Here is an 8,414-nt window from a genome sequence, read left to right as displayed (position 1 = left end):
GTTATCAGTGAACATTTGCTTACTGTCCTCTTCCCCCACTCGCCAGAGCTCCGGGGTCCCTGATCCAGCCCCTCTCTAACCAGTATCTCCAATATCTGGCGTGGAGTAGGGCCTACGTGCTTTTTGCCGAAATGAGCTGCCGCCGTGATAATGATTCAAATGGTTAACTCAGTGTCAAAGACGTCCCTGTGTGTGGGAAAAATGGGACCATTTCCTGAGGCCCTGCATTTTATTGGGCTCAGCAGCTGTTGGCGAGGGCAGGTGACAATAGCTGGCCATGTCTGGACACCTCTTTAGGGGAGCATGTCCCCGGAGCACGTCCACCTCCTGAATGCGGTGCACGCATTTCCTGGTACAGATTCTGGATATTTATTGAAACCACATTTATACCCATTGAGACACGTCAGGTGCAAGCACGCACTTCGCCCCGGTGCTGGAGGAAATGGCCCGTGTGACCGCAGCACTCAGCGTCCGGGGTCGTGCCTGTGATATTGGTCCCTCACTCTGCACCTGGGGCGGGCCCCGCGAGCCTGGCCCACGCCCAGCTCTGCAGCAAAGCACACCGCACAGCAGCAAACAGAAAACAGCTGAGTGGAACCAGGAGTGAATTCGCTGAAAAATGCTTGAAATCTCTCAACATTTTTTTAAAAATTTCAATGTCATGCTGATTCATTTAATGCACAAACTCATTGCACACTGACTCGGATGCTGACTTATTCGAAGAGGTTACGCCTCTTTCGCCTACCACAGCTGGTTGGACCAAGGGCAGTCACCTGACCCATGGCAGCCAATCGTGGGGCTTGGGTGTGAGGGATGACATCATCGGGTCCCGGGTGTGGGCAGTGGTGTAGCCTGGCGTGACACAGCGCCCCATCCCTCCGGTTCTTGCTTAATAGCATCTGTTTGGGAAATGTGGAGAAACTGACCTGGCTTGCAGAACAGTGTGCCAAGATCATAGGTGAGTAAGCAGTGGAAACCAAATGAAAGAAGACAAGATATCTGCTGGGATGCAAAGACTCCCCCCCCCCCCCCACCAAGGCAGAGGGTGCAGGAACCTGAGGGAGGGCTCCTTTTCCCGCAGCTTCCCAGTCTGGGCCCCCAGGTTTGCTACTTGTCCTCAGGGGAGCTTGAGTGAACCTCTGTTCTCTACAGCTAAGGAAAGTTGGGTTAACCCAGGATCGGGAACTTCCGCTTTGTGTAACAAGTACTTTGAGTAACATACATTTTATTGCCATTTGTAGGAAAGACAACACCGTTATTTGGGTTCAAATCCTGTTCTTTTTTTTTTTTTTTTAAGATTTTATTTATTTATTTGAGAGAAAGAGAGAGAGTAGGGGGCCGGGGAGGGGTAGAGGGAGAAGCAGACTCTCTGCTGAGCAGGGAATCTGATACAGGGCTCAATCCCAGGACCCTGAGATGATGTCCTGAGCAGAATCATAGGCCAGGGCCAAAAACATACCATCAAGAATAAAAATTCAGGGGCGCCTCGGTGGTTCAGGCCATTAGGCATCTGACTCTTGATTTTGGCTCAGGTCATGATTTCAGAATTGTGGGATTGAGCCCATTGTTGGGCTCACACTCAGTGTGGAGTCTGCTTAAGACTCTCTCTCCCTCTCCGTCTGCCCCCCACCCTGCACATGCATGTGAGCTCTCTCTCTTTCTCAAATAAATAAATAAATAAATAAATAAATAAATCTTAAAAAAAAAAAAAAAGAATAAAAATGCAGGGGCACCTGGGCGGCTCAGTCGGTTAAGCCACTGCCTTCGGCTTAGGTCATGAGCTCAGGGTCCTGGGATTGAACACCATATCGGGCTCCCTGCTCAGTGGGGAGTCTGCTTCTGCCTTTCCCTCTGCCCCTCCCTATTGCTTATGCCCTCTCTCTCTTTCTCTCAAATAAATAAATAAAATCTTAAAAAAAATAGAAAAATTTAAAAAAGAATGCAAATGCAGTCCCAAAGAACAAACTTCCAGCTAGCTACCAGAGCCAGCTGACCTGTCCATGCATTGTGGAGGGTGTAGCAATGGGAACCCCAAGAACAGGGACCCCCATGTTTCAGGAAATTCACCACTCTGGATCCTGAGCACATAACCGTCAGGTGACCAGAGGCCCCTTGTCCTTCCCCAGAGATGGGAAAGGCAGCAGCCCCACCGGAGCGGAGGGCTGCCCTCTGTCTCGTACTATGGAAGGGACTCGGTGAGCTGAAGTGCTCACCTGCACCTTGCAGCACCTCCCTGCCCTGCTGTGTCCTAGGCCTTTTGAGGGGAACTCAGCACCCCCAAACAAGAGAAGCAGCTGATAGCTCCCAAAGAAGTGGGTACCTTCTGTTCTGCACCCTCCCACCCCGCAGAGGGCAGTCCTGCCCTGGTCCCCTGCCCCCTGGGGACCCTCTCTTTCCCACGGTTTGCCCTCTCTGCTGTGGAGGAGAGATATATTCATGTAAGTTCGCAGAGAGTTTCTGGGCACAGGTTAAAGTAAGATGGGCTAAGTGTCCACCAGCTAGCTTCAGACGGTCACGGTGCCAAGCACCCCTCAAAGCCTTGAGGGTCATGCCTGGGACCTGGCAGGACACAGGTAGGCAGGCCGTCCCCGAGCCCCGCTGGACACCCCTCCCACCGGTCACCGCACACATTCCCTGTTGTAATTGTGCTGCACACAGCAGGCCTCCCCTCTCACCTACAAGGCCTGTTAGCAAAGTCTAAAAATTGCTCTGATGTCATCGGCTAGTCTGGAAATCATGTTGGCCCTTACTACAAAGTGCTCGCCGAAGGAATCGAGTTCTGAGAGCAAGAACACTGTGTTGTTTAGAAAGTGCTGGCTTCTGTCCCCTGTCAGAACTACCAGGTCGGTATCCAATCTTCATCGTGTACGAGTCACATGAGAAGCTTATTGAAGGGAAAAGTCTGATTCAGTGTTCTTTGTGGACCAGCGTGGAGTAGCATTGTCAAAAATTGCCATCCCTGATTCACAAGAGAAAAAAAAAAAAAAACAGGTTCAGAAATATTGATTGACCTTTCCATAGACTCTCAGAGCTCACCAGGAAACCAGTATTTCAAACTAATTCCTCCAGTCTAAATGCAGAGTCTTCCCCGACCAGAAGATGAAGATATCGAGGTAATGCTGGTCCACTTCACCTTTACTAGAACCTTCTCTGTGGTCAGGACTTAACTTCCATGTATGCTAGAAACCCAATAAGAAATCTATATTTGTTGGGGCACCTGGGTGGCTCAGTCGGTGAAGCGTCTGCCTTCGGCTCAGGTCATGATCCCAGGGTCCTGGGATCGAGTCCTGCATCGGGCTCCCTGCTCAGCGGGGGAGCCTGCTTCTCCCTCTACCTGCCGCTCCCCCTGTTTGTGATCTCTCTCTCTCTCTGTCAAATAAATAAATAAAATCTTAAAAAAGAGAGAAAGCTGCACTTGTTTTGATTCAGTCAAGTATCCTTTAAAGACTTAATAAAAACCAGAAAAAAAAATCTTTTCTCTTTACCCATATTTATTTCTGATGCCCTCCATACCTTTTTGTAGACACACATTTTCATTTGCTGTCATTTTGCTTTTGCCTGAAGGAAGGACTTTTTTCCCCCTGGTACTGTGACTGTTGTGATGAGTGCTTTGAAAACCTTTCCATGTCTGAGAGTTTTTATTTGCCTTCATTTTTGAGAGATGTTTTCACTGGACTTAGAATTCCACAGAGAGTTTTTGTTGTTTTTCTTTTTTTAGTATTTTGAAGAGGTTCCAAAGGTTCCAGACTGGGTGTTTCTTTCCTTTCTTTCTTGTTTAGAAGATATATTTGGTTTATGACATTGCATAAATGTAGGGTGTATGACTGTTGATTTGATGCATTTATATGCTGTAATACAATTGTCACTGTAGCGACAGTCAGCACCTGTGTCGCATCATGTTGTTACTTCTTTTGTGGCGAGAATAATTAAGAACTGGTCTCTGAGCAAGTTTAAGGATTATGATACGATGCTATTGTCTATATTCACTGTACTGTGCATTTGATTTTCAGGATTTGTTTATTGCTAGTTGTAAGTTTTTCCTCTTAAACCATGTCTCTCCTATTCTCCCGCCTCAACCCTGGCAACCACAACTTCACTCTGTTTTTTATGAGTTTGGCTTTTCTAGGGTCCACACCTAAGTAACATCATACAGTATTTGTCTTTCCCTCACTTAGCTCTGGGTCTCTCTCCCTTTCTTTCTTTCTTTCTTTCTTTCTTTCTTTCTTTCTTTCTTTCTTTCTTTCTTTTATTCATTTATTTATTTTAGAGAAAGAGAGAGGGAGCATGCGAGCAGAAGGAGGGGCAGAGTGAGAGGGAGAAAGAATCTCAAGCAGACTCCACACTGAGTGCAGAGCCTGATGCAGGGCTCGATCCCACGACCCTGAGATCGTGACCTGAGCCGAAATCAAGAGTCAGACGCCTAACGGACTGAGACCCCCAAGTGCCCTTCTCTGTGTGTTTCTAACAAGGAATCTAGAGTCTGCTTCTCTGTGCGTGATGTGTCCTTCCTTCTCTACTGCTTTTTAGATTTTTCTTTATCGCTGGCTTTAAGCAATTTGATTATGATGTGTCTTCATGTAATTTTCTTCATGTTTCTTGTGCTTGGGGCTCTTTGAGATTCTTGAGTCTGTAATTTTATCATTCTCGGCAGATTTGAAACATTTTTCGGCCATCAAATATTTTTTCTCCCCTCCCCCCACCTCTCCACCCTGACCCCAATTACACGTGTGTTAGACTTGTGTCGTCTTACAGCTCACGTTTGCCTGCTCTTTCCCCTTTGCCTCAGTCTCTGTGTTTCATTTTAGGTAGGTTCTCTTGTCATGTTTTCAATTTATTCGTTTTCTTATTTGCAAAACTATCTACCCTGCTGTTGTCCTATCTAGAGTTTTCTCATCTCTAGAATTTGATTTGGGTTTTTAAAAATATCTGTTGTGCCATCCATAGCATGCTTGATCTTTTTTATTCCCTTCAACATATGGGATATAGGTTTAATAACCTTTTAATGTTAATGTTAATGTCTTTCAGGTTTTTTTTTTGTACTAATTCTATCATCTGTGTTATTATGGGTCTGTTTCCACTAATTGATTTTTGTCATCATAATGGGATATATTTTTCAGATTCTTTGCAAGGGGGATAATTTTTTATTGGATGCAGACTTTGTAAATTGTATGTAGGTTTTGCATGCTAGATATATTTTTTTAAAAATATTTTCTTTGAGAGAGAGAGAGAGTGAGTGGGAGAGAGAGGGCTGAGCACAGAGCCCGATGTCGGGCACAATCCCATGACCTCGAGATCATGACCTGAGCCAAAATCAAGAGTTGGATGCTTAGCAAGGTGAGCCACCCAGATGCCCTGCATGCTAAATATTTTTTTTCATTCCTATAACCGTGTTTGATCTGTGTTTTGTGATGCCATTAAGTTACTTAGGAACAGTTGAATACTTCTGAGGCTTGGTGGAAAGCTTTCTTAGGTCCAGAGAACTTTTTATCTGAGCAATAGCTCTCTCTCCCCCTTTCTTTCTCTCTTTTTAAGGCAACAAACGTTCTGGAGTACTCTCTCAGTAAACCTGTTCCACTCTGGTTTGGGGGAACATGACCTATTCCTGCCTTTTTATCAACTGCTGGTGGTGTCTCCTCTGTACCGTTCAGGTAGGTCCTTTTACTGGCTTCAGTTCATTTCCTACACGCATGTGTGTTCCGATCAGTATTCAGCTGGGTTCAAGGGAAGCCCTCTGCCAGTCTTCCAGCCACCCCTCCATCTGCAGCACTGTCCTCCCTGGCTCTGTGTTCTATGCACTCAGCTCCAAGTCTCGTCTCGGGGAGACAGCTGGGCTTGGCCTGTGATTTCCCCCCTGCACTGATGCCTGGAAGTTGTCCAGGTGGTGTTCTCTGTCACCTGTGGAGCTCCTCTCATTTGCTCCTCTTCTCAGAGATGACTGTCCTGTGCTGCCTCAAGTTCAACATCGGAAAACCCTTGTTTTGTGTATCTTGTCCAGTTTCTTAGCTTTTTACATGGGTGCATAAATCTGGCTTCTGTTCTTCCATCTTGCCCAGAAGCCCAAAGCCTTGGCTCAGTTGTGCATTCCGGTCAGCAGTGACTGTTTGCATGACCCCAGGCCCCTGTCAGCTGGTTGATGCTTCAGCATTGTGTCCCTCACTCGGGTTCTCAGGACTTGCTGGCTGCTTGTGTGACCCCGCGAGCCATAGGCAGCTAGGAGAAATGCCATGAGCTCAGCTATCTGTACACCCACCATGGTTGTGGTCATGCGCCCACAGGCAGGGCTTCCCCCAGGGACCCCCTGCCCTCCCTGGACATCCTCCCCACGGACACGCTCCCTGAAGCTCGCCAGCAGCACCCATGTTTTGGGTTCAAGCATGCCTATTTGGCTGATTGTTGTAGCTGTCTTATTGCCTTTGAGGTTCAGTCTAGAGAGAGCCAAGGAAGAGAGCCCTGGGGGTAACCCCCCATCCTTCCATCAGACAGTAAGAGAGGGGTTTTTGCTGTATTGCTTCTCTATCCTGTTCCTCCTCAGGCTGTGAGTCATGAGAGGCAGACATGGGCTTCTCCGACATAAGGAGCCCTGCGATCAGAGCCATCCAGTGGTGGTTCTTGCTGGGGTAGACATCCACCTCCCCTCCTCTCCTCTCCTTCTTCTGTTCCAATTTGTACATTTCTACCAATTTCAACTTATTTTGAAATGAATCCAGACTTACACTAAAGTTGCCAAAATCGCATACAGAATTCCCATATCCTCTTCACTCAGCTTCCCTAAAGCTTATATAACCATGGGCCATTTGTCAAAATCACGAAGTGAGCATGGATGCAATACTGCCAGCTAATCCACAGCCTTATTTGAGTTGCAGAAGGTCTCCCACTAATATCCTTTGTCTGGTGCAGGATACAAACCCAGGATCACACACCACACTCACTCGTCATATGCCCTCAGGGCCTATGGCTTGCTGTGTAGCTCATGACCTCAATCCTTTTTGCAGAGCACTGCTGGGTTATTTCCTAGAACGTCCGTCACTTTGGGTTTGTCTGGTGTTTCCTCCTGATGGTTTCAGTGTTGCATTTTTGGCAAAAATAGCACAGAAAAATGATGTTTGTTCTTCTCTGTGGCTCCTGTCTGGAGGCCCATGCTGTCACCATGCCTCGTCACTAGTGATGTTGGCTTGGACCTCTTGATTAAGAGGACGTCAACCGTCTTTCTCCACTGCAAAGTTATTATTTTCCTCTCTGATATCAGTAAGTGGCTTGTGGGAAGTGTCTTCAAGGGTATATAATATTCTGTCTCACACCATCACTGTTTCTCTTCCCCACTTGTGCTCTCACTCTGACTTTCATGTTTTCCTTCGGAAGAGCCTGGCTTCCAAGAGAGAATCTATTCACAAAAGGAACACAGTGGGGGTGGGCTTCATCATGGGTTCTTTTCCCACTGCGTGCCTGCCCTCTGGATACCAAGACCCCTGAGCTCTGTTTGCTCCTGGGCCATGCTGTCCATGCTGCTATCCCATGTGGTCCCCCAAGGGCCAGTTTCCTTTTGACAACCTGCGTCCCCTCTCCCTGGTGTCCCAGGATCAGTCATTCATCCCCTGTCCCCAGCTTTCTCAAAGTCCATGCTCCGCCTACCTCCTTCTTGAATTTTCCTAGGAGTGGAGGCCTGCTCCTGAGCAGGGAATGGAGTCCTCTTCTCTTTCCATTCTATCTCTTCCTTTCTTATTTTGGTGTGGTGGATGGTTGCCCTGTGCATGGCCCCCTGTCCACCTGTCCTATATGTGGGTCCTGTAACTTCCCATGTTAGGAGTCCTGCCCCCAGGAAAGGAGCTCAGACCTATTCTCCCAGGCTCCCTTATAGCTCCAGTGCACACCTGTGAGTCAGGCAGACCTGGGCTCTGGGCTCTGCTGATCCCGTGCATTTGCAGGAGACTGTAAATGGAAGGAGAACAAGAAAAGGCATCAAATCTTCTGTAGACCCCAAGAGAGGGTCACTTCTAGCAGTAGCTAGTGGAGCTCCTGTGGTCTGAGGGTGGTGTCAGTGTGGCACTGGGGGATCCGTGCCCACAGAGGACCAGGAATGGCTGCTGTCTCTGCAGCCACTGAGCTTCCAGACCTGCCTCTCCAGCCTCCCGGAGAATCCATGGGCTACCCGATGTACTGCAGAGTGCCCAGGCTGGCTGCAGTGGGCTCTGTTGGTCATGTATGCCTGATTTCCTTTAAGCCTTCCCATTGAGTCTCAGACCCTTGTTAACAAAATAACACACGCAGACAAATATTAGATTTCTCTCTCTCTTTATCCTTTGCTCCTCCCTTCCTTTCTCCCCTCCTTTCTTAGCTGCCCTGAAATGATTCTGTTCTTCTTCGAAGCACTGTGGATGTTCCTAATGACTAGAAGGAGGTCACACACAAGGAGGTGG

At 47.7% G+C, this 8,414-nt stretch overlaps 1 long non-coding RNA gene across 1 annotated transcript in view; it reads left to right on the top strand.

Annotated features, from left to right (window-relative positions):
- Positions 1-844: 844 nt before the first annotated feature.
- The window catches only part of LOC130542107 (uncharacterized), a 39,759-nt gene continuing 32,189 nt past the window's right edge, over positions 845-8,414 (top strand). The window contains exons 1-2 of the long non-coding RNA XR_008956422.1: positions 845-958; positions 5,533-5,648. This is a non-coding gene — a long non-coding RNA (uncharacterized LOC130542107). The remainder of the gene's footprint in view (positions 959-5,532; positions 5,649-8,414) is intronic.

The sequence above is a fragment of the Ursus arctos genome, unplaced genomic scaffold (genome assembly GCF_023065955.2).
Source record: "Ursus arctos isolate Adak ecotype North America unplaced genomic scaffold, UrsArc2.0 scaffold_3, whole genome shotgun sequence".
Classification (NCBI taxonomy): domain Eukaryota; kingdom Metazoa; phylum Chordata; class Mammalia; order Carnivora; family Ursidae; genus Ursus; species Ursus arctos.
The sequence above is the reverse complement of the archived record's forward strand: the minus strand, read 5'-3'. Positions and strand labels throughout refer to the sequence as shown.